Source organism: Humulus lupulus, chromosome 6, assembly GCF_963169125.1.
Source record: "Humulus lupulus chromosome 6, drHumLupu1.1, whole genome shotgun sequence".
Taxonomy (NCBI): domain Eukaryota; kingdom Viridiplantae; phylum Streptophyta; class Magnoliopsida; order Rosales; family Cannabaceae; genus Humulus; species Humulus lupulus.
In genome coordinates, this window is record NC_084798.1 from 110,887,323 (window position 1) to 110,914,420 (window position 27,098).

The 27,098-nt window shown below is 41.4% G+C and overlaps 1 long non-coding RNA gene and 1 pseudogene across 2 annotated transcripts; one reads left to right on the forward strand and one right to left on the reverse strand.

The window, feature by feature from the left end:
- The first annotated feature begins 609 nt into the window (after positions 1-609).
- Positions 610-9,045, forward strand: LOC133782440 (uncharacterized). Of its 2 annotated transcripts, XR_009870504.1 has the most exons (4): positions 610-1,971; positions 3,272-7,786; positions 7,869-8,349; positions 8,422-9,045. It is a non-coding gene; the product is annotated as an uncharacterized LOC133782440 (long non-coding RNA). The 2 variants fall into 2 exon arrangements; XR_009870503.1 differs by having other exon boundaries at positions 3,272-8,349.
- Positions 9,046-23,106: 14,061 nt separating this feature from the next.
- On the reverse strand, positions 23,107-26,731 carry LOC133785390 (fumarylacetoacetase-like; annotated as a pseudogene).
- Between the last annotated feature and the right edge of the window lie 367 nt (positions 26,732-27,098).

Consider the following 27,098-nt stretch of genomic DNA (forward strand, 5'->3'; position numbering starts at 1 on the left):
TTTTGTATATTTTTTATTTTTATTCTTCTAGAAATTATTTTCGATCAAAAAAATATTATTATTTTTTAATTTATACTCCCACTAAATAATTTTCTACATTATAAAATATGTGAAATTAAGATATAAATAGATATAAATCTCACATCTTCATATTTATCATTAGTTAAAAAATACAATACAATATAAAAAAAAGTTATTTAATCCAAATTCAATCTTATAAACTTCTTTCTCAGCATGACTTGCATACCTTACATTAATATATTATTATAATAAGATACAAGTGTAAATGAGAGAAATTTGCCCAAACAGTTTAAAACCTAGCTTTATATATGTGCACGGCAGAATGATAAATACATTTTGACTTGGCTGAGTTTTATTTTTCCATCTGTTATTTTTAGATATTTTTGTTGAGTTTGTTTGTTGTTGGGTTGTTTTGGTTTGGACCTATGTTTTTCTATACATGTTACTTTTAGTTTTGAAAAATACAACTTTCATTTTCTCATTTTTTGTATTGAGATCAGCTTTTTGTTAGAGGCCCAAGTTGCATTTTTACAGATTTCTTTTTTGGACCCAAAGGTCTATTATGGTACGAGAGATATCAAGAAAACAAAACCTAACTCTCTATTTCTTTTCTTCCTCTACCGCACACGACGTTCAACCCTAGCTGCCTCCACCATTTCTGAAACAGCAGCCAAACCTCCATTGTCGCCTCCCTCTGCAACATTTCTGAAACTGCGGGCACTCCATTATCGCCTCCCTCTGCAACATTTCCGAAACTGCAGGCAAATCTCCACCACTGAAACGAAAAGGCACAGTCAACTTCTTCCTTGTTTTCTATTCCATTTACCATGGCAAGAACACGATCCCAGCGACCAACCTCTGAAACCGAAGGCACCTCCAACACTCATGGCATTCCAGCGGCTCAGGCAGATGCTACCCCGTTCGTTGATGGTTGCCCAACTCAGGTTGTTCCGGCTCCGCCACCCACAGCCCCACCACCTGTGTATGAGAATCCATATTTTATTTCCCATGTCAATCAACCAGGTGTGATTTTGGTCTCTAGCATTCTAAAAGGCAGTTGCAACTACAGTTCTTGGGTTTGATCTATCACGATTTCTCTTGTGGCCAAGAACAAGATGGGATTTCTCCTTGATACGATCCCAAGTCCTCCAGTCAACGACCCAAACTACAATTCTTGGACTCGTTGGACTCGCTGTAATTCAATGGTTATGGGCTGGATCAACAATTTTGTCCCACCTCCAATTGCTGCAAGCATTCTATACCAGGATCGAGCTGCAATGTGGCAGGATCTTCACGATCAGTACTACCAAAGCAAGGGTCCTCGGATTTACCAACTGAAGCAATCCATGGCTAACATCAAGCAAGGTGACCTTGATATTGGCACATATTTTGCAAATTTGCAAACTCTCTCTGTGATGAACTAAGTATGTTTAGGCCACTTACTAATGGAGCTTTTTCTTCTTATGGGTTGTTTCTTCTCATGGGTTTAACTGAATCATATATGCCCAAATTCGCTCCAACATTATGATGATGGAGCCTCTTCCTCCCATCAACAAATTTTTTTCTCTAATTGTCCAAGAGGAAAAACAAAGACCGTTATCCAACTTTCAGTTGCCCATTGTTGCCCATGTTCATACAAATAGAACTTTTGGGAAGAAACCCCTACTGTGTTCCCACTATGGTCTCCAAAACCATGCCCGTGATCGTTGCTACGAGCTCCACGGTCTCCCCCTGGTTGGAATCCCAAGCCTCATGACCCGAATGCTTCTTGGACTGCCAACAAACCTGATTTTCCATCCCAGTCTCATCTGAAACAAGGAGTAGCTGCTGCTATCTCAAATGAGCTATCCTCATCAAGCTTCACACCTGAACAGTGCTAACAACTCCTCACATACCTTGCAACTCAGATGCAATCTCGCCATTCTGAGGCATCCGCTTCACAAGTGTCTGGTATTACTTCTAACTCCTCTTGGCTGATTGATACAAGTGCTAGTCATCACATTTACAAAGATAAATTTTTGTTTACTGATTTTAGTGGCGCTGTTTTCCCTAATTTTGTGTCTATGCCTAATGCCATGACTGTCCTTGTTCTCAAAATAGGCACTGTCAAACTATCTGAAAAACTCATTTTGTACAATGTGTTATTTGTCCATACATTCACTAGAAATCTCATATTTGTTAGTGCTTTATGTCAAAAATCTGCATATAATGTAATTTTTACACTAAATGATTGCATTATCCAGGACAAGCATTGCCGCATTGCCATACTCAATGAATTGGGAATTTATATGTCATGGATGTGCCTAGGATTGAATCTATCCCTATGGCACTCAAGACTTGGACACCTTTCTTTACATGTTTCTACTAAAGCATTTTTTTTTTCATTTTCATCTTTAAATAAACAAGACATTCCTTATAATATTTGTCATTTAGTAAAACAAAGAAAATTGTATTTTCCCTCAAATAGCCATATTTCCAATTCTATTTTTGATCTAATACATATTGATATATGAGGACTTTTTATGCATGAGACTAGAGAATGATATCAATATTTCTTGACTATTGTAGATGACCATTCTCGTTATACTTGGCTTTTTTTTTATTAAAAATGAAATTTGATGTTTCTACAATTATACTACATTTTTTCTCAATGATTTACTCACAATTTGGCACCAAAATAAAAGGGGTTAGATCTGATAATGCTAAGGAATTAGCTTTTGATATTTTTTTTAAATCTCAAGGCACTATTCACTACTTATCTTGTGTTGATTGTCCTGAGCAAAATTCGGTGGTTGAACGAAAACACCAATATTTACTCAATGTTGCAAGAGCTTTAATGTTTCAATCAGGCATTTTATTAGTATATTGTGGTGACGCTGTTCTTACAACCACCCATTTGATCAATCGGCTTCCCTTTAAGCCTCTAAAAAAATCACGCCGTATGGGGTATTACATTCTAAAACTCCTACTTATGATCATTTGAAATGCTTTGGATACTTGTGTTTTGCTTCCACTTTGCCGAGTTCAAGAAATAAGTTCTCTCCAAGAGTTATTCCTTGTCTCTTCCTAGGGTATCCCCAATGTATGAAAGCCTACAAAGTTATGGACCTAACCACTAATAAAATATTCATATCTAGAGATGTATTTTATGAGAAAGTTTTCCCTTTTTTCAATAATAGATCTATTGATAACATCAATTCTTTATTTTCTAACATTACTTCTCTGTTGTCCATGCATGTACCAAATGGAGCTGCTGACCATGATCCTTCTCTACTAGAAACAAAAACCTCACAAAGGCAACGAAACCCTTTCGGCATTGACAACATCACCAATGTAGTGATCACTAGAACAGGGAGATCTTCTAAACCTCCCTCCTTTTTACAGCAATATCACTATTATAATAGTTTAGCATCTACCAAATCTTCTACTAAATATCATTTATCTGGCTATCTTGATTATTCTAAATTGCATCATTCATTTCATACAATTATTTGCAATGCTAGCTCTATAAGTGAACCCACATCTTACAAGACAGCTAGACTTTCCATAGAATGGATCAATGCATGAGTGAAGAACTAAATGCTTTAAACAATAACAACACTTGGACCATAGTTGACTTTCCCACTGCACATAAACCGATAGGATGTAAATTGATTTATTAACTTAAAAAGAATTCCAAAGGTATTGTTGAAAGATATAAAATTAGGTTAGTTGCTAAAGGCTATACTCAACAAGAAGGAGTGAATTATTGACACATTTGCCACTGTTGCTAAAATGGTCACTGTTAAACTTTTGTTAGCTATTGCAACCCATTATGGTTGGCATTTACACCAAATAAATGTAAATAATTCTTTTTTGAATGGTGATCTTGATGAAGAGATTTACATGTCTCTACCTCAAGGATACACACTTAAGGGGGAGCACACTAATTTCCAAAAACTAGTTTGTAAACTTAACAAAAGTCTATATGGCCTTAAGCAAGCCTCTAGAGAATGGAATACTAAACTCACTACTTTCTTACTTGCCTGTGATTTTCAGCACTCATATACTGATTATTCATTGTTCATCAAGCATGATGACACATTTTTTGGCTCTATTAATCTATGTTGATGATGTTATGATTGTAAGCAAATTCTACACATGCCATAAACACTCTTATTCTCTACTTATCAACTCGTTTTCAATTAAAAGATCTTGTTGAACTAATATTTTTTCTTGGTCTTGAAATTGCTAGGAATAACAAAGATCTTTTCCTATCTCAATGAGGATATGCTCTTCAAATCCTTGAAGACAGTGGCACACTTGGATGCAAAACAACATCTTCACCAATGGATGTCAACCTTAAGTTATCCGCTGAAGACGGTGAAGTACTTGAGGACCCAAAAGCTTATAAAAGACTCATTGGCTGCCTTATTTACTTAACCATTACACAACCTGATCTATCATTTGTCATCTGTTGATGCGTTTCTTCGGCAACAGATAATTATACGAACAAACGGGATGGATTAGGGCTAGATGATGAACCGTAATATATAATTATTTATATTCCAAACTAGTGAAAATAGTATAGGGGAAATGTTATAACTCTTTTCCTTTTAGGTGGTTCGAAAGTTAAAATCCCTCTAGTCCACCAGTCAATATTATTAATATCTCTCTAGTATTCCTTACAGGGTGTTTCTTTACAAACTAGACGCCAACCCCTTGCAACGCCCAGGGTCTCCATATTTATAGTGAGAGGACACCTGAGTGTTGGCAAAGGGGGTCATCCCGTGACCTTATTACCCATCATGTCACTTCTGTGACACTTATGATTAATTCCTAAAACCTGACAATAAAGTGTTGTCTAATCAATAGGTAAGGGGGATAATGGGTTGCATGGCCCAAACCAGTCGTTGGGTGCCTGAACACGCACGTTTATGCTGCGTGTCCGAGAATTCAGGAATGGAGTAGACACATGATGTCTGATATGCGCACGTTTACATTGCGTGGTTGACTTCATGAATGGTCGGGGATGTTAGCTCTATGTCGTACCTCGAGCTTGATGTAGTTCCAGCTCGTGGTGTCCACACTGCTGACCCGATGCCTTCGAGTCTTCTTACTAAACCTTTGACTACCTCGAGCTAAAGAGGTGGAGACTCGTAACTACAGCTCCGGGTAGGTGGCTTTCACGTGGCAGATAGAATTATGTCATTTTCCAGCTCGCTAATAACCCGTGGATATTTAGGGCGTACATTTGCCCCCTAAGCTCCTGCTCGTGGCACGTGACGTCACCTGGGGCCACAGCAGGGACTTTTAGGCTTCCTTGTCGACTCTTCATGTCCCGCCTATTGCGCTGGTACCGGATACGTGGAGCATCGTGGTTGGTGAAGGTCCGTCTTCCGAGAATCGCATTAAATGGCCTAGTCTGTCTTCGGCCGTCGTTTCGTCTTTCGAGTTGCGACCCTCGTATCCTGCATTAAGATGATCGAATGGCACTCGTTTCTTTGCCTTTTACGTACATATAAGGTTGGCCACTTTTCGCATGAGCCACCCTTTATTTGGAAATTTTCCTCATCTTCCATTTTCTCTCTTCTCAGCCTCAAAACCCTTTTTTCTTCCGGTTACTGTTCCAGAAGTCCCTGAGTTTCAGACACAAAGGTTTCTCCGTGACTCCGGTTCTAAAGGCTCCACCAGGATTCCTACTTCTACACCATTTTCGACTTTCATATAGCAAAGACTTATGTAAGTCCTCTGCTTGCTGCATGTTCAAATGTTTCCGTTTTTTTGTTTGTTTAGGTAGACTCCTTTTTTAGTTGCACACTGTAGGTTGTTTGCTGTTTTTTTTTACTCTAGGGGTATCAACCATAGGAAGGAATGCTTAGGAATATAACGCATATGACAAGATAATTCTGGGGGGATTTTTCTGGGTAATCTCTTGAAATGTCTATTTGGAGAGGGGAAGGCAACAAGTTTCTGGGGTGCAAAACTGGGTAGTTTAGGGGCCACGCTTCCCAGGCGATTTTTGCTTTTTGAAACTTTCCCTCCAAGGCAAGCATTATCCTGACCCTCCTGACACACGGATCCCGAGTGATCGGGGACCCGTTGGGAGCACAGGTGCGTGTTCATAGAACTGCGTGGCCTCACTCACCGCGGGTTGAGATTACCTCAGCTCGTGTAAGGAAAATCATTCCTCGCGCTAGATTCCCTTTCTTATGCTTAGGTCGTCTTTCTAAATTTTCTTCATCTTTATTCGTTAGGCGACCAGATGGGACCCAGGAAGAACATGCCCAAGAAGAGTGTCGCCAGCTCGTCGTCCCAGCAAGCCAGCAAGGGGAAGGAGGTGGCAGCAGATTCCCTTATCCCCCTCTTTGGTCCCACCGTGGAGAAAGAGGTCGAGGTGGGACCTGATGCCTTCTTCAAGGCCGAGAGGATTGTCTCGAAGGTTACAACTCAGGGGAAGGTCAACAAGATCTTGTTGTCCAACAACATTGAAATAGGGACGGGAGCTCTTGTTGCCCGACCTCCCCTCGAGGGCGAGCAGAGCTGCACACCGCTCGACGAGGAGTTCGCGGCCTGGAGCGACGAACATCTTAAGGCCAGGGCCTTTCTTCCTCTGGACCAGTACTTCGCGGACTTCTTGAACTTCGTGAAGCTGGCCCCCATTCAGCTCCCTCCTAACTTCTATCGTCTATTAACGGGGCTGAGGTACCTATTCCTGAAGCAGGAATGGGAGGTCCCTACACCGGCGGACATTCTCTACTTTTTCTACCTCACAGCCAGCCCGGACCAACGAGGGCGAGACGACGAGTTCTATTACTTGACCCGTTTCCCCAACTCCGCTGCAGTCATCGAGCTGCCTAGCCACCCCAACGACTTCAAGGACTAGTTCTTCATGTCGATGGGGTTCTGCAACTGCGAACATCATTACTTCAACCGTCCTCGTAAGTTCTTTCTATCCTCAGCTCGCAAAATCGCTGTTGACTTGTTCCTTTCCATGCGTATTGACTAGAATACTATCGTGGAGCTATTTTTGCGAGGACGGCTAAATCGATGACCATCGGGGGTGAATATGAGACCTTGGCGGGGCTTCCTCCAAGCGAAAAAGACTACCGCCAGCTCGTGTCTGATGAGACGATGCTGGCGTGTAAGTTAATTTCTCTGGGCTAGACTCTAGCCTTGAGGAGGCTGCAGATCGCCCCAGCAGCTCGCGAGAAGGCACCCATCCCCGAGGAGGGGGCCGCGAATGATGACGAGGAAGACAAGGTGCCGCTCGTGTGTTGGAAGCAGGCTCTTGAGGTCGCCCAAGGGGTCAACGCGGAGTGGGTCCAGTCTGGGGCAGCAGCCGGTCCCTCCGGCCAAGGTAACCCATACTTGTTTAGGGATTTAGACAGAGCTGCTGCAGACCTACGGCTTGCTAGGTTTAACCCCAACCTACTCGTTCACCGTCACCGAAACGACCCAGATCGTAACAAAACTCTACTCCAGTGCGTTGACCAGCTAGTGTTGCCTCATGACATCGGCCGCCCTAGGGGCACTGTAGTAGTAGACAATACCCTGGCCTTTAGGTCAGCCTTCTTTGAGGAGTATGGGACCAACCTTAGGTCGTGGCCCTCCTTTCTGGAGGGTATAGTAGCTCTGGGGCTTAGGCAGTATGTAGAGGAGTCCAATCCTGAGGCGGATCCGAACCCAGAGCCCCCTCTCATTCGCGAAGTTATAATCTTAGACTCCCCCGTAGAAGCTCCGCGGCCGGAGGTCGTGAAAATAGATTCCTCCTCTATCTCGGAGGGTAGGACCTTTTTCAATACATTCTTTAGATTTTGTTATCAAATATTTTTACATGCATACTGATCCTCCGTTCTTTGTTTCAGGCGAGGAGATGTCACAGCCCGGGGACAACGTTCTGCGATCCATGTTCCAGGGGGAAACCCTTCCTCCAAGTCGTCTGGACCCTTGGTGAAGAGGCTCCGGCTCACCAAGAAAACTCCCCCTCCCGGGACCACTTCCAAGTCTCCTGCCAAGGGGAAGGGCCAAGGTCCTTCCGCCCTAGAGAAGGTGCCTCCACCCCCTCCTGCCATAAAGAAGATGGCTCCACCTCCCCTGCGACCTCCTGTCTCTAACCGGGAACTGGAGGTACCAACCGGGACCTTGCCAGCTCCGGTTCCCACCGTGCACATCCCAGTAAACACTCGGGCCCTGGAGAAAATCCCTGAGGCCTTTCGAGGGACAGTTTATGAAACCGTGACCTATATGGTGGATCACTGCTATAATGCCACCCTAAGGGATCTACGGGAGATCGAGACGAGGAGCCCCGAGAACATTATGGAGTCTTCACTAGGGATGACCCTCGTGGTAAGTTTGCTTAATCACTGGTTCTCCTTGCTTCTTCTAAAGCACTTGCCTTATTATCTTTTTATCTTGCAGGCGGCTTTGGCTCTCCACCCGTGCATATCTCGGTCCAAGGCCAGGATTGACGAGATCAAGGGCAAGCACCAGGCTGCCCAGGCCACCCTCGTGTCTGCTTAACAACAAGAGCAGGATGCCAAAGCTGCCCTGGCGACTGCCCGGGAAAGCGAGAAGGTCGCGCAGGCCGAACTGGAGGCATCCCGGGCTAAGCTGCTGGAGGCCAAGGCTACCAAGGTCACCCTGGACGCCGCGAAGGTCAAACTTGAAGAGGCCAAGGCCGCCCTTGTAGCGGAGAGGGCATCTTCCAGCTCCTCCATGGAGGTCATGCTGTATCATTGCTGGGCCTTCAACCAGGATGGTGACTTTTTCTTCCTGGGGCTGGAGGTGTGGGAGTCCTTCCTAGAGAAGTTCAAAGATCGCCTTCAACAAGAGGTGCCCTCTGAGACCAGAGAGACTTCTATTGCTGCCGAGTAGGACGTGGAAGGGGTGACTTCGTCGGAGCGGCCTGGCGGTGCTTAGGACTTCTGCTCCTTTTCTCTTATTTTTTATTTGTAATTTTGTATTACGAGTTTTTTTTTATCCTTAAGACAATTGGTTTCCTTAGATTTACTTTAATCTATTTATATATTTTTTGTGGTTTAATTTTATTGTTGCTCATCTTTAACGCATTTGGTGAGAACTTAGTTTTTGTTGGTGTTATGACTGACATCTCATGCTTTTTAGGAAACAAACATCTATTAATCAATTTGAACCAAATTCTAAGTTTAGGACCTGGTTGTATCCAGGACATTGATTTTAAAAATTTAGTTCGTGTTAATCCTTTATTGATATCTCGCGCTTTTTAAGAAAAACATCGATCAATTACTTTGAATCAACTTCTAGGTTTTAGGACTTGGTTGTATCCAGGACAATGATTTTAAAAACTTAGTTTGCGTTAATCATTTATTGATATCTTGCGCTTTTTAAGAAAAACATCGATCAATCAATTTGAATCAACTTCTAAGTTTTAGGATCTGGTTATATCCAGGACATTGATTTTAAAAACTTAGTTCGTGTTAATCCTTTATCGATATGTCGCGCTTTTTAAGAAAAACGTCGATTAATCAATTTGAATCAACTTCTAAGTTTTAGGACTTGGTTATATCCAGGACATTGATTTTAAAAACTTAGTTCGTGTTAATCCTTTATCGATATGTCGCGCTTTTTAAGAAAAACGTTGATTAATCAATTTGAATCAACTTCTAAGTTTTAGGACGACCTGGTTATATCCAGGACATTGATTTTAAAAACTTAGTTTGTGTTAATCCTTTATCGTTATCTCGCGCTTTTTAAGAAAAACGTCGATTAATCAATTTGAATCAACTTCTAAGTTTTAGGACCTGGTTATATCCAGGACATTGATTTTAAAAACTTAGTTCATGTTAATCCTTTATCGATATCTCGCGTTTTTTAAGAAAAACGTCGATTAATCAATTTGAATCAACTTCTAAGTTTTAGGATGACCTAGTTATATTCAGGATATATGCCCCCCAAGTAATCAGGAAAGGGCCTTTTGTGGTTACTTGACGTTACATTCACAAAGATATACGACAATGCGAAAAGATTCTCTCATTATTTAATAAACAAAAGGTGGTTTTTCTAATTAAGCCTTACAAAGATAATACTGATAATATTTCTTCAGGTGTATAGCGTTCCAAGTCTATGGGACTGCTTCTCCATTAAGCCAAGCTAGCTTGAAGGTTCCTTCTTTCACGACCTCTGTTATTTGATAGGGCCTTTCCCAGTTTGGTCCCAACACTCCGTCCTTGGGATCCTTACCGGCTAAGAAGACTCTTCTGAGTACCAGGTCGCCAATGCTAAAGACGTGTTTCTTGACCTTTGAGTTGAAATAACGAGTGATCTTTTGTTGATAATGTGCGATCTGCAGTTGTGAAGCTTCTCGCTTTTCGTCAATTAGGTTGAGGGACGTGCAGAGCAATTCGTCGTTCCAGTCTTGGTCAAATGTCTGGACTTTATGTGAGGCTACCTTTACTTCGACAGGAAGGACTGCCTCACTCCCAAAAGCCAGGGAGAAAGGAGTATGACCCGTCGAAGTTCGGTGCGAGGTCCGGTATGCCCACAGTACCTGGGGAAGCTATTCGGGCCAAACTCCCTTGGCTTCATCTAGTCTTTTCTTAAGGCTTGTTTTTAGCGTCTTATTGACAGCCTCGACCTGCCCATTGGCCTGGGGATAGGCCATGGAGGAGAAGCTTTTAACAATGTCGTGCCTCTCACAAAATTCGGTGAAGAGGTCGCTATCGAACTGTGTTCCATTATCCGACACGATCTTCTTTGGCAGCCCAAATCGGCAGACAATGTTCTTGACCATAGAGTCAAGGACTCTCTTTGAAGTGATCGTCGCCAGGGGCTCTGCTTCTGCCCACTTCGTGAAGTAGTCGATAGCCACCATCGCGTAGCGAACTCCTCCCTTTCCAGTAGGGAGGGCACCAACCAGGTCAATCCCCCAGACCGCGAATGACCATGGGGACGAGATCATCTTCAGCTCGACCGAAGGAGCCCGGGCAATTGCAGCGAATTGCTGGCACTTGTTACACTTTTGGACATAGGAGATCGAGTCCTTTGACAGAGTGGGCCAATAATACCCTTGCCTTAAAATCTTCAAGGCCAGGTTTTGCCCCCCAGTGTGATCTCCGCAAAAGCCCTCGTGCACCTCCTACAAAATGGTCTTCGCCTCGCTTGACAGAACACACCGCAGGAGAGGTAAAGACAGGTCACGTCGATATAATATCCCATCTATCACTGTATACCTCGGAGCCTGGTAAAGTACCCTCTTTGCGTCATTTCGTCCCTCGGGTAACTTCCCTGCTGTGAGATACTCGAGGATGGGAGTCATCTAAGTTGGTCTGGTGTCGATCATCTCGACCTCTGCCCCGAATTCCTCTATGGTTGGTCTTTCCAAGAACTCTACCAGTACCAGCCCCAAAGTCTCTGCCTCCCCGGAAGTGGCGAGCTTTGCCAGGGCGTCCGCGTTGGAATTTTGCTCCTGAGGTATCTGCTCGATTGAGCCGCGTTCAAATGCGAATAGTTCTTGTAACGCCCTGGATAGCCAAGACCGTTACACTGTGTACTTATAAAGGTGCAAAACTCGCTAAACAAGTCAGCATTTTAAAAATGTGTCACTAAACATGCAAGAGTTAGGGTTAAAATGGTTTTGGTCTCAAAAGACTCATTTCATATATTTAAACTATTATAAACACGGGATCCCTTAAGAAAACAGAGTTAAAATAAGTTTACAGACTCCCAAAAGTACATGAGTATTCACTAGCCATACTAAGGCAAAACATACAGTCTTCAGGTCTCACGTCCTTGCCTAAACCTCAACCGTGGCGGCCGAGCACCTGGCTATGTACATTCAGCTCGCTGAGCTCTCCAGTCAAGGCTGGTCTACTTTGCCCTTGTCTTTACCTGCACCACGTAGCACCCGTGAGCCAAGGCCCAACAAGAAAACATCTTATACAACCCAATCAATGATAACAGACAATTAACTCATTACGCATGTATTCCCATCAGATAGTCCACAACAGATATTCAGCACATATAATCAGATTCAAGATACAATCTATCACATATAACACTCATATCACATAATATTCAGGGCCGGCGACTTAGGCCGCACCCTCTGTTTAACCCACTGACTCCGGCCCGCTTAAACCGAGCTCAGTGCATAATAAGCTGTCCTTGGCTACCAGTGGCCGAGCCACGCCCTGTGCGCTAGTGAAACCCTTGGCACCCTTAGGCCGTTGGTTCACTAAATGGCTTGCATGGCATAATACCATCTTGTCAAGCGTTTACAATAGGGAGCCATTAGTCCCGTCACATATATTCAACCAGGTGCAGTTTTCTTACCTTTAGTCTGTACAGTTATTGATTACGAGCCATGCCCCTCAAGCACAATATGTTCCCGAGCCTAAGCCTTTATCACCTAGCCACAACCAAAGTATAGGGTTCCATTAATACTCGAATATAGGTTTCTGGTTATAAAACTAACTCCCGGGAATCCAAATTCCACCAAGCATGGTGGTGAAATCAATCCCGAGCACACTAGACTACTTTCCCGTGCCTAAAACCCTCAAAAACTCATGTGTGCAACCAAGGGTTGCGGCCCTTGAAGCTTAGCCGCGGCCCTAGCCTCAAAACAGAACCAAGCCCATCCTGAACACGACACGCGCCGCGGTCCTTGCTTTGGGCGCCGCGGCGCCCTCCCATGGCCGAGCCTCCTTGGCCCTTTTTCATCCTAGGGCCGCAGCGCTCTAGAACAGAACCGCGGCCCTCCCCTTTGTGCCCAGAAAACCCATCATTTCTAAGCTTGAAACCTCACCTTAAACCATCCCAAAGCTCCCCAACTCATAACCAATTAATCCCAACTTCTTTAGCATGACTTAAACAACATAATTCCACAGAAAACACAGCCTAATACACACTAATCTTCTCTTTCAATTTCTGAAACTCAAGAGCTATAAACACTCAAACCAGCCATTCAAATCCAATTTAAAACCTCTAAACCATGAGTTGAAACTTACCTCTTCTGTTGAACCACTTCACCAAGCCAAAGCCAAGCTAAGTCTCCAAGTTTCCTCCTCAATTCTGCCTTAAAACATCAAAACCATGTTTGCCTCAAAACTTAACCAAAACCCAGAATTTCCAACCACAGAAGAGAAGATTAAATTGCTTACCTTAACCCTGACTCAGTTCTTGATTAATCCCTGAGCTAAGCCTCCAAATCCCCACCTCAATCCTCAGAAATTCCAGCTTGATTCCTTTAAGTTTTCTGTGTTTTCCTTCCATTTGTTTTCCTTGAGAGTGAGAGAGAACTGAGGTAAAAGTTTTAGTCGGTTTGTATTTTCTTCTAAAAGTTTCCTTAAGTCTATCTTTTTGCTAAGTCAATCCCAAGGCTCGGGGTGCCGGAACCGTCCCCGAGGCCAAAATGGTAAAATCCCCCAATATTCCCGCCTAGACATTCTAACCTCAAATATATCGCCATATATTTATTTCCGTAACCCGATAGTCCAAATCACTACCCGATACCTAAAATACCCCTGACTTGCCCAAAGTCATCTTAAATCCCGTGGTGACTTTTCCCACTATCTGACCCTAGGATCATCTCGAGTCGTGCTTTGCGAACCTGTCCACATAATAATGTGGTTCTCACATATATCACATATTTATTTCATATCATCACATAATATAATCCAACTATCATATAATCAACATAATCACACATTCACACATTTAAGTCAACAATATCCACTCCAATCCCATTTATGCCCTCCCGGCGTGCTAATCAAGGCCCTTAAGCCTTATTAGCAAATTTGGGTTGTTACAGTTCTTTCTTTACCTTGGCCAGGTAAGTAGCCATCTTGGTTCCCCGTGCTTGGTATTCTCCTAACACTTGGTTTACCACGAGCTGGGAATCGCTGTAACATTGGACAAAGCTGGCCCTCAGCTCCTGGGCCACCCTTAGCCCAGCCAATAAAGCTTCATATTCGGCCTCGTTGTTGGACGCTTTGAATCCAAACCGTAATGCCGAGTGGAATCGATGTCCCTCTGGGGAAATCAATATGATTCCAGCCCCGGAGCCCTTCTCGTTAGACGAGCCATCTACGAAGACCTTCCATGAGGCCTGAGTTGACTCTTCTACCGGATCTTCTTGGAACCCTATGCATTCTGCCACAAAATCAGCCAGGGCCTGGCTTTTTATTGCAGTTCGCAGTATGTACAGTATCTCAAATTGGCTGAGCTCGATAGCCCACTTCAACAGACGCCCCGATGCTTCAGGTTTCTGCAAAACCTGCCTTAAAGGCTAATCGGTTATGATGTGTATTGAATGGGACTGGAAATACGGTCTGAGCTTTCGGGAGGCCGTAATAAGGCAGAAAGCCATCTTTTCCATCAACAGTACCGGGATTCAGCTCCGAGAAGTCTCTTGCTGATGTAATAGACTGGCTTTTGAGATCGGTCTTCTTCTCGGACTAATACGATGCTAGCCACATCTTCCGTGACAGCTAGGTAAAGGAAAAAAGGCTCTCCTGCCGTTGGTTTGGATAACACGGGCGGCTCGGCTAAATGTGCTTTCAGGTCGAGGAAGGCACGTTCGTATTCCTCGGTCCACTCGAATTTTTTATTTACCCGGAGCAAGTTGTAGAATGGCAAACACTTGTCAGTAGATTTAGAAATAAACCGATTAAGGGCCGCCACCCTTCCTGTCAGACTTTGAACATCCTTTCGCGACCGGGGTGAGGGCATCTCAAGTAGCGACCTGAACTTATCGGGGTTCGCTTCTATTCCCCTGGTATTGACGATGAAACCCAGGAATTTTCTTGACGCAACCCCGAAAGTACACTTTTGGGGGTTTAGCCTCATGTCGTATTCCCTCAAAATCTTAAAGCATTCCTCCAGATCGGAGACATGGTTATCGGCAGTTTTCGACTTGACCAACATGTCGTCAACATACACTTCCATATTTTTCCCGATCTGATTGGTAAACATCCTATTTACCAACCTCTGGTACGTAGCTCCTGCATTTTTCAGCCCGAAAGGCATGACCTTGTAACAGTAAACGTTAGTTGGGGTCATGAAGCTAGTGTGTTCCTGGTCTACGGGATTCATGGCGATCTGGTTATAGCACGAGTATGCATCCATAAAGGACATGAGCTCGTGCCCCACCGTGGCATCTACCAATTGGTCGATCCTTGGCAAGGGGAAGCAATCTTTGGGGCAGGCTTTGTTCAGATCGGAAAAGTCGCGCAGGTTCGCCATTTCCCGTTGGGCTTCGGGACCAACACAGGATTGGTGACCCAGATCGGGAACTTTGCTTCGCGGATAAAGTCGCACTTTAAGAGTCGTGCTACTTCCTCTTCTAGGGCCTCAGCTCGGGTCGTTCCTAGGCACCTTTGTTTCTGGAACTTTGCAGGCACGTTTTTATCCAAGTGGAGGGTGTGCATGATGACTCTCGGGCTGATCCCTATCATGTCTCCATGAGACCAGGCGAACACATCTAGATTTCCTTGCAGAAAACTAATCAGCTCCACCTTCCTTTCGCTACATAGATTTTTCCCGAGCGTCACCACCTTCGAGGGGTCTTGTGGGTCGATATTTACCTCCTCGAGCTCTTCGATGGCCTGGAGCTCGGATCTATCATCGCCTACTCTGGGGTCCATATCATTATTTAAGATGATATCCTCCCTTCTGGCATTCTAAGGTTTTTCTATCTCGGGACTAGGTATGATTTCCCGAGATTCCTCACTCCCGCCCTGGATGGTCATCGTCTGCTGCCCGAGTTTTGATTTTCCCTTCATGGAAATGCTGTAGCATTCCCTGGCAGCGAGCTGATCACCTCGGACCGTGCATATCCCCGAGGAAGAGGGGAATTTTAGTGCGAGGTGGCGGATGGAGGTGGCGGATGGAGGTTATGGCTTCAAACGCTATCAATGTAGGCCGGCCCAAAATAGCATTGCACGCGGCGGGACAATCGATGACCACAAACTCGAGGAGTTTTGAGACAGTCTGGGGTCCCTCTCCCAAGGTAATCACCAACTTGATCGTTCCTATTGCTGCCGACCCTTCCCCAGAAAATCCATATAGTATCATGGAGGTGGCTTTCAACTCGGTGACAGATAAACCCATATTTTCCAGCGTAGACTGGAACAGCAGGTTCACCGAGCTCCCATTATCGACCAGTATCCTTCTAACTCTCTGGTTGGCGAGCTGGGAGGCTATGACCAGAGGGTCGTTATGGGGGAACTGGACGTGACTGGCATCTTCCTCGATGAATATGATTGGTTGCCTTTCCAGTCGTTGCTGTTTGGGTAGATGCTGCTCTGGGACGAACTCCACTCCGTTATGAGATTTCAATTCATTGACATATCTCTTCTGGGCACCTCTGCTCGTGCCGGCCAGATGAGGGCCTCCGGAGATCGTTGAGATCTCTCCTCCTATCACAGGAGGAGGGGTGTCCTGATTTAACCGAGACCCGGGCTGACTTATCGGAGCTTCTGGAGCTGGTTGACCGGCGGGAACTCTATTCCGCGCATACTGAGCCAAGGGTCCGGCTTTGATGAGAGTCTCGATCTCATCCTTCAGATGCCTACAATCGTCAATGTTGTGGCCAATGTCGTTGTGGAATCGACAAAACTTGGAGGGGTCCTGCTTAGCTTTCTGGTGCTTCAAAAGCTCTGGATTCTTCCAGGGGAGGCGAGCAGAGTTTGCTAGGAAAATGTTCTCCCTAGTGTTTGTGAGCTCGGTGTAAGTCGTGTAGACTGACTTAAACTTTTCTACGGGCTTGTTCTTCTTCGGGCCGTGCTGGCCGCCCTTGCTGCTCCATTTTCTCTTGCCTCCACCAAATTGGTTATTCTGTGTAACGGTTTGGGTCACTGTCACGACATCCGTTCCCACTCCAGCAGGCTGATCAGAGGCTGGGCTGGTTCCCGCGGTCGATGCTCGTGCCTCCTCCAGGTTTATCCATCCCTGGGCCCTATTTAGGAATTCGTTCACGGTGCTGACACATTTTCTCTGTATCTCCTCCCAGAGTCCGCCTCCAACGAGGATCCCAGTCCTCAAGGCCATAAGCTTGGAACTATCATATGCATCCCTGGCTCGAGTCGCGACGTTTGCGAATCTGCTCAGGTAAGCTTTCAAAGATTCCTCGGGCTGTTGTTTTATGTTTGCCAGGGTGTCGACTTTGATGCGGGCAGCCTGAGAAGCTTGGAATGCCCTTTTGAAGTCGGCAGAAAAGGTTTTCCACAAGCTGATGGACTACTTTTTATTCTGCTTGAACCATTGCCTGCCCGACCCAGTTAAGGTGGAAGGAAATATTAAACACCTCAGCTCGGGACCAATGTTGTGGGTCATCATCAGGGTGTTGAACATACCCAAATGATCTGACAGGTCCCCGTCTCCATTGAATTTGGACAAGTGAGGCATACGGAAACCAGGTGGATACGCCGTGGCTGCTATGCTGGGGGCGAAGAGCTCGAGTTCGTCCCCCGAGTCGTACTCATCTTTTTCTTTTTCCGATAAGAGCTTCCTCATCAGCTCCTCCATCTGAGCCAGACGCTCCAGGGTTTGGTTCTTACTTCCTTGGTTGTTCTAGGGCTGTTCAACAGCTCCAGTTCCATTGTACGCGTTAGGCGGGTTATTGTCCCTCCTATCTTGAGATAGGTTATGTAGGACAATCCCGCTGTCATGTACTTCCGACAGACCCTCCCCTCGGTGAGCACGACCACCATTTCTAGCTGGGTCTCCTCTCTGAGAGTTGAGGCGATCTCGAAGGTCGGCACTCTTGGGGGGGGGGGGCGAGGGCTTTGAGTTGAACTCAAACGATGGCACAGGTCTTCGCCGGACATGCCACTTCGATGACTCCCGGTCCAGTAACTTCCATTTGAAAAACTCGGAGCCCGCCGCTGAGGGTGAGGATCCCGGATTTCCCCGGGCGCTTGGCTGTGATGGGAAGGTCCGACGGAATGAGGATTTCTCCTGCTGCTCCCATGAGCCGGAATGTCTCGGACTGGACGAGGAGGAGATGGGTATCTTATTGGTGACAGGGGATGCCTAACTGGTGACGCGATCCTAGTCCCGTCAGGGCGGATTAAGCTAGGTCGTGGCCGCTTCGCTCTACCATCCGCGTCCTGCGCTCGGCGGTCTGATCGCGGTGCATGATGGCTGGCCGGGGCGGGCTGTCATCGCGAGCCCTCTCCGAATCTCCTTCGCGAGCTGTCTCGGGCCCTCCTGGGTGCGCTCGAGGGTTGAATCGAGCTAGGAGTTGAGGTCCGGACCGATCAACTAAATTCCTGATAGGCCCTAGGAAGTTCCTCAAACACAGTTTCTTGGTGGTGTGACGTGGGAGTAGAATCCGGAGTCGAGGTTCTGACCGACCGACTGGGCCTGGACCGGTTCCTCCGGCGGGACTTATGAGTCCCACCATGCCTCTTTCCGATGTTAGCGTCGGTTGTAAGAGAGGGTAATCGAGCCAAGACCTCTTCGATTTGTTTGTTTGCTTTCGACATCTGACTTCTCAACTATGCATTTTCCATTTCTATCGCCGTGTAGAAATCCGAGTTCGGATTAGGCGGCCGGGGAGCCGAACTTCCAGTGTCGCCTTGGTCCATTGGTTGCTTTCCCGGCCGCTGCTGAACCTCGAGGTTTTGCTCATCAGACATGGCGGCATGGTGGGCCTCCTGCCCATCACGTTGATCTGCTTCATTACCATGCCTTGAACGAGTAACCACCATGGTTGGGTTTCTGCAATAGCACCAATCTAAATTCTCTCAATGAAAACACTAAACTGTTGACGCGGTTCTTCGACAACAGATAATTATACGAATAAATGGGATGGATTAGTGCTAGATGATGAACCGTAATATATAATTATTTATATTCCAAACCGGTGAAAATAGTATAGGGGGAGGTTATAACTCCTTTCCTTTTAGGTGGTTCGAATGTTAAAATCCCTCTAGTCCACCAATCAATATTATTGATATCTCTCTAGTATTCCTTACAGGGTGTTTCTTTACAAACTAGACGCCACCCCCTTGCAACGCCCATGGTCTCCATATTTATAGGGAGAGGACACCTGGGTGTTGGCAAAGGGGATCATCCCGTGACCTTATTACCCATCATGTCACTTCTGTGACACTTATGATTAATTCTTAAAACCTGACACTGAAGTGTTGTCTAATCAATAGGTAAGGGGGATAATGGGTCGCATGGCCCAAACCAGTCGTGGGGTGCCTGAACACGCACGTTTATGCTGCGTGTCTGAGAATTCAGGAATGGAGTAGACATGTGATGTCTGATATGCGCACATTTACATTGCGTGGTTGACTTCATGAATGGTCGGGGGTGTCAGCTCTATGTCGTACCTCGAGCTTGATGTAGTTCTAGCTCATGGTGTCCACACTGCTGACCCGATGCCTTCGAGTATTCTTACTAAACCTTTGACTACCTCGAGCTAAAGAGGTGGAGACTCGTAACTACAGCTCCGGGTAGGTGGCTTCCACATGGCGGATAGAATTATGCCATTTTCCAGCTCGCTAATAACCCGTGGATATTTAGGGCGTACACCATCAATAGATTGAGCCAATTTATTTGTTCACCACGGCAGTCCCATTATCAAGCCGCCCTCAAAGTCCTACACTACATCAAATCCACTCCCGGACGTGGTCTCTTGTATCCAACCAGCAAGGACTCCATCACTACAACTCATTGACCCTTAGATCATTGCTTCAAAGTTTTTTGTGATGCTGATTGGGCCGCTTGCCTAGACACTAGGCGCTCCATTTCAAGTTTTTGTGTGTTTTTTAACAACTCTTTGATCTCTTGGAAGTCAAAGAAACAATACACCATCTCTCGCTCTTCCGTTGAAGCTGAGTATAGATCAATGGCTAATGCCACCATTGAAGTTATTTGGCTGCTCTCCCTACTCAAAGAACTTGGTTTTCCTCAAACAAAACCAGTTATTCTCTACTGTGACAGTCAAGCAGCTCTACATATCTCCTCAAATCCTATCTTTCGTTAATGAACAAAGCACATTGAGATAGATTGCCACTTAATTCGAGAAAAAATCAATCAAGACATCATCAAAACTTTACATGTCTCCACCAAACAACCAACTTGCTAACATCCTCACAAAAGCTTTACCAACAACTCTGTTTCGCACTCTTGTCTCCAATATGGGTCTTCACAACTTCTTTGCCCCATCTTGAGGGGGAGTAACAGAAATACATTTTGACTTGGCTGAGTTTTATTTTTCCAGCTATTATTTTTAGATATTTTTGTTGAGTTTGTGTGTTGTTGGGTTGTTTTGATTTGGGCCTCTGTTTTGGCCTCTATACAACTTTCATTTTCTCATTTTTTGTATTCAGATCAGTCTTTTGTTTGAGGCCCAAGTTGCATTTTTACATATTTCTTTTTTGGACCCAAAGGTCTATTAAGTTTTGTATTTTAGTCTCCATATATCAAAGGAATCAAAATTTGACGGCAGTTAAGAAACTTTAATTAAATTCGTATTATTACGTACAGATAATCACCATCATCTATTTTGGAATAAGTATATATCCCGGTCTATATATGTATATATTAAAAAATGTCTTATTTTTATATAATATATATCGATCTCTAGTATATGTAGTTACCACTCATAATTTTTCATTAATGCATTGCTATATATATATATTGCACGTTTTTCACATGAACTTATTTTGAATCGTATATTGATATATAATTAATTTGTTTCGTCTTGCAATAATGACAGACAATTAACTCGTGTGTTCTATTTATTTTGACTAGCTTTTACACAACAAAGATGCTTTATTACTTAGGTTTCGTCGTGCATGGTGTGCTTTGTTGTATTTCGGCTTTGGCCAATCGCCTTGCTGCGTTGAACAAATTATATTCTTTATTAATAATATCACGTTTACTACTTTTCTCCGAAAATACAAGTGCATTTGACGATAAAGTCAATCTCAATTAGCTTTGGTTATTTTTATACATATTAATTATATGGAATAAGATGAATACTAGGTTGGACAAGAGGAGTGACTTTAATTGAATCCTTTTTTAACCTTTTCTACTTATATAACCAATTGACCAAGGTACAAGTTTGACTACGTAATGATTTTGAAGTTTGAACTAATTAACTTATACTTTTGACTACTATTTCACACACAAATTTCAAACAAATACCTTAATTCTGTTTCTATATTATATATTGTACTACTACTATTACTATTCTATCGTTAATTTTTGTAGTTAATTATACCTAACCAAAAATATATTTACCGTTTCAATTTTGATAGTTGGGGTAAGATATTGGAATGTGTAATTAAATTAATTAGTTGTCTAATTCTCTCATATTTCCGAGCGCGTGACACAGTACCATAGAATATTATAAATTAACTAATAGTGACTCGTAAATCATATATTTTAAAGATAAATTTATAAATGTTTATTTACACATAAAGCTTGATAGTTTAGCCATATAACTATAAAATAAAAAGAAAAACAAACTTTATACGTTAAATAAGTGTAAAATATGACTGTTGAGTATAATTACTCCACATATCTAAACAGTTTGTGCACTTTTGCAGAGAGAAATTTGAGAGTATATGTTTAATAGTATACCATATTTTTTTATATAATAAATTTAATAGGCATTTCAATTATATGTAATTTTGTAAAACTTTGACAATAATGCCAATTTCATTAAACTCTCATCTCTTTCTCTCAAACTCTCTCTCTAGAATGCCCACCACCTCCCCACGATGAGTAGTTTCTCTCTTTCTCACAAATCGTTTCTATTTCACTCCTTTCTCCTTCTTTCTACTCATGGTCATCCGAAAAATAAAGAGAAAAAGAAACTCACAACTATTGAAACATCCATGATTAATTTTTGTGTTCTACATCAAAAATTTAAGGCATTAATTCTTATAAACGTGTAGATTTCGAAAAAAAATACTAAGATTAAAAAGAAAAATCTGCTAAAACTGACATCTAAGCAAAAAGTTATGTCTCACCAAAATTTAGTTAAATTTTAGCGCAGAACATCGAAAAAGCATCATAATTGCATCGCTTTTGCCAAAAAAATCAAATATTCATGAATGCATCGTAAAAGGATCGAAAAAGCATCGTTTTGGCAAAAAATCAAGTTTTTGTGAATGCATTGCAATTGCATCGAAAAAGCATCGCATTTGCATCGAATTTGTATCAATTTTAGGCAAAAAGATCATGAAAACTTGATTTTTTTAGCCAAAACAATGCAAATGCAATGCTTTTTCGATGCAATTGTAATGCATCACAAAAACTTGATTTTTTGGCCAAAACTATGCAAATGTGATGTTTTTTTGATGCAATCATAAAAACTTGATTTTTTTTGCCAAAACAATGCAAATGCAATGCTTTTTCGAAGCTCTGCACTGAAATTTGACGAAACTTTTGGCGAGGCATAACTTTTTGCATAGATATTTGTTTTAGTTGATTTTTTTTAATCTTAGTATTTTTTTTTTAGATCTACACATTTAGAAGATTTAAAGCCTTAAATTTTTGTTGTAGAACACAAAAATTAATCATTGGTGCTTTAATGCACTACGAGAAAAAATGCTTATTATAATACCACAAAAGTATTATAAAACAGTATCATAATACTTTTTGAAGCATTAGGGAAAGCTGTGTTATCATAAGTCATGACACTTTTCGTAATACATTTTTCCACTTATACTAAAATATTATTGAAAACTCTATCATAAGACTTTTTTAGTATTATTTTAATATTTTAATATACTTAAATTATCATTATCCTTAATAGTTTTCATAAGACTTTATTACTCTTATATTGAGAGTGTTATTGAATACTCTACAATAATACATTTTTGTGTTATCTTCTCATTTTTATAAGCTTAAAATATAATTATTGTTTTGGTATTCGTAATACTTTTTTATCCACTTATTTTACAATAATACATTTTTTGTGTTATTTTCTCATTTTTATAAGCTTAAAATATAATTATTGTTTTCGTATTCATAATACTTTTTTATCCACTTATTTTACAATAATACATTTTTGTGTTAAATTTGTTAAGCCTCCAATAAATGTTAACTATGTTCCAATAAATTACTCATAAATAAAAACAAACCATTTGATAACTCATGCTAGAAATGATAAGGTAGATTCAGCGAAGTCTTAATATAGGCTACCAAACTCGTTATCAAATTCGGTTTGAAATATCAATTAGGCAACAGTTCATTCGGCACAGTCATGTAGAAAGCGATTCCTAAATCTAATGACAAGAGAAACTGAAGCATCCAACACTTGGCGATAACATCATCAAGGCAATGGAGGAACGATCCTCCCCGAGCAGGTGTCGAACCCAATGTTGTATTCATCTCCCTGCAATGAATTCATATACATAGACCTTTTCAGTCTCTGCATTTTGAAGGTTTATTTATGATGCAATCATAATATCAAACAAACTACTCACATCTCAAAGCATAATGCATGATACAATTAAATAAAAGAAGTTGATATATGTGGACGGGTGTGGACATATAGTTTTATGAATATCCATGCACACAAGACACAACACAGCTGAAGATGCATGTATTCTATGAGGTGGAAATATGGTTATCATCATCATACTTCCTATTTCCCGGTAAAAGAAAGTTCATAAAAGATTTCAGGAGAAAAATAAAAGAGAGGTCTTAGTGAATCAAAGAACCTTGCAAAAACCAGTGATGATAACTTCATCACCGTCTTCTAGGAATTTACGGGTTGCCCCTTTCAATGACAGTGACTTCTGTCCATTCCATGACAAAACAAGCATCCCAAGGACTCTGGCTCCTGTTTGGACATACAACATTCAGAATGATCAACCTAAATCAAAATAATAGAAGTGCAGAGCCGAAGCCAGATTCATATGAAATTATCTCCACCACTTATATATATAAACTGAAACCATACAGGTCCACTAATGGTTCTGGTTCCCAGGAGATCGCCAGGTCTTAAGTTGCAACCATTAATAGTATGATGTGCTATCTGTTGAGTCAATGTCCAATATCTGTAACATGAGTTTACCAAAATTAATATTAATAACAGAATGACCCCATAAAGATACGACATGAGAAAGAAATGAGGGATTTTCATGCCTGCTGTTTTGGCCATCATGTAAATTTTAAACATGTACAAGCGGATTTTAAGACATTCCTAAAAGTATAGCATGAAAAAGCTGCTTGGCATAACATATAAGACACTGTATGTCAAACTGAAGCACTACCTACAGAAAATCAATATGATTCCAATTTGACCTAACTAACCAAAAGTAGGCTTGAAGAAATCCAGATTGAGGCAATAGAGAACTGAATTGGGTAAATAATCTACTGTATGTAATGTAATTAATGGATGCTTACAAGTGATTGAAATTACTCTTGGTGACCACAGTTGAATCCTTTGCGCCAACAGGTTTGATTTCAACCTAGCAAGAACATGCATTTAGTCATGATCCGAATAATACAATAAAAAAACTAGTTGCACAACTTTTTTTTGAGATTACAGCTAAATACCTCTAACTAAATGTCATAATTTTTAGAGACTTTTTCAGCCAAATAAGGCAATGGACAGGGATCCTGCAATATAAAACACACATCATATTGTTTGCAGCATATAAATAATTATCATAAAATTAGTATCATAATTGGTGTTATCTTCTATAACATTTGAAACAATTACGAACCTATTTGGGAGCAGCACAAACAAAAGGTTCTAGAGCTTCAAGAGTCACAATCCAAGGAGATATAGTAGTACCTGTAGTATTATGACTAAAAAAAGTTAGGCCAATCGTGCTATGATAACTTCTTAAAAAATGTGTACCACTCCAGTCATTCATCAACACAAGCCCAAAAATATGATCCGCTGCCTCATTCACATTCACAGGCTTTCCAAGTTCATTTCCTGGACCAACTACAGCAGCCTACAAGCAATCATGATAATTAGTACATAACAAAGAGAAAATGAATAGTTGAGCGTATCATTAGCAAAGGATACAATATAGTAATTTGTTTAATCAAAATTAGAGGAAGAGATATCCATGTAGAGCTGACATGGACAACTTTTCCTTATTGTAAAACTTTTACCATTTCCAGCTCGTAGTCTAACTTCAATGTTGGTCCAAAATATGGTGGAGTTGCCACTTGGATGACCTTGACCTCTGTATGATAAAACAAAAAGTAACCATATGAAAAGAATCATTATAAAGCATGATGACTAGTTCAATCTAAAAATTACACTAGGAAAGTGTTATAGTCCATCCAAATAATTGTTCGCCATTTTCTATATAGTCCATCTGTGATCATAGTTCAATTTCTTATTTACTCTATATAAAAATGAATCAAACTTAAAACTTTGTCTCACACAGATTTTCCCAGCAAGTACACATGCTGCTAAGCATAGAGGTAGCACAGATCCAGACATGTTTTTCGTGTTACAAGCAAATATCATAGTTATTAAGCCAAGATATTTTATAGGTACTGCATGATGGAACATATCTAAATATATATATACATATATATGACTAGGGAAAAGTTTAATTTCCTCTACTTTTTCTTTCTCTCTTGTTTGGTAGTTGGGGGAAAAATAATTCTAGGAAAACTAATATTTGATAGAAGGATTGAAAACTCATAATGAGAAGAGAGAAATGGAGGTCAAGAGACAGAAAAGAAGAAAGCATAGTGAAATGGGGAAGAAAATGAGAAGAGGGGATGAGGTGAGAGATAGAGAGAGAAATTGGATCGAAATTTAGAGTGAGAAAGAGAAAGGCTAGAGCAAAGTAATGGTTCTTATTCGATGATCATTAATTCTTCATAAATTTTAGTTCAATTTTTTTCCATGTTTTTCCCTGCACCTCTTTTTTTCCAGTTACCAAACAAGAATAACAAAGCCTTAAATAAAGAAAGAGAAAACAGTAAACATAAGTCCTAACCTCGGTCGAATAATGTCTGTTCCAGAGATTACAACAGATGATGCTCGCCCATGGTATGCAATAGGAAGGTGAAACCTGGACACCAATGAAAAGATTTCTTCATGAACTTGAAAGAGTACAATTATATAAATATGTATATATACGTACACACACATGTACATATGCTGTATTGAGACAAAAGCCTTAAACTATACATTAACAGCAATATCAGTTGAGTGGAATCGTGTTCAATTTCACTTTTAATGTCTTTTATAAGTTGCTTGGATGTGCACTATTGCATGATCATAATTATTATGGTAACCTAATAAAGTTAATTCATTTATCATAGCTACAAATAAAAATATATCTGATTTATTAAAAATAATTAATTCAACAACACAACTCTGAATATATATTGTTGATTCTATCACATTCCAGTTGAAAGACATTACATTAAAGAAGGCTAATTTATTTCAGAAGAAAACAACAGAAACAAAAACTATCATAGTTAAAAACTCTTTGTATGTATCAACTACTAGGCCTAATATTAAAAGGATGATGCTTCTTATATCTTTCTTCACTTTTAATTAATTTAAAGCACATTATCCTCCGCTTATTAATTATACAAATATACAATTATATGCTTAGATGCATAAGTAATAGAATTTTTTATACATTAGTTGAATACAGAATCAAACGAACTTTTGATCCTATCCATATTTGTGCAGTTCCTTTGGTTCAAACCTCCAAACAAGTCCCAATCATTGGGAAACCTGCTTTGCAGCACTACTGTCTATACTTGGCTTGCTTCTATTTCTATACCTCATTGGAAATCTACAGGTTAATTTAATATATATAACTCATTGATCAATCCTTCAATTCTCAGTTAATTATCATTATAACTAAGTCTCACATTATTATAAATCATCTCTATATTGGCACACACACACATATATATATATACTGACAAAGAAAAAGCATATATATAATTATATGTGCAGATTAATGCTTGGGTTATTAAATTTGAACAATATATTTACAATATAATATTATATAATTGGGGCAAACCATTATATAAGCAACTAGCTACACAGAGAACAGAGGACAAAAGATACAATAAGAAAGTGGAGATAAAAAGGCTAATGAAAGCAAAAGACAGATTCAAGCCCAAAATTCAAGCCTTATCATATTAAA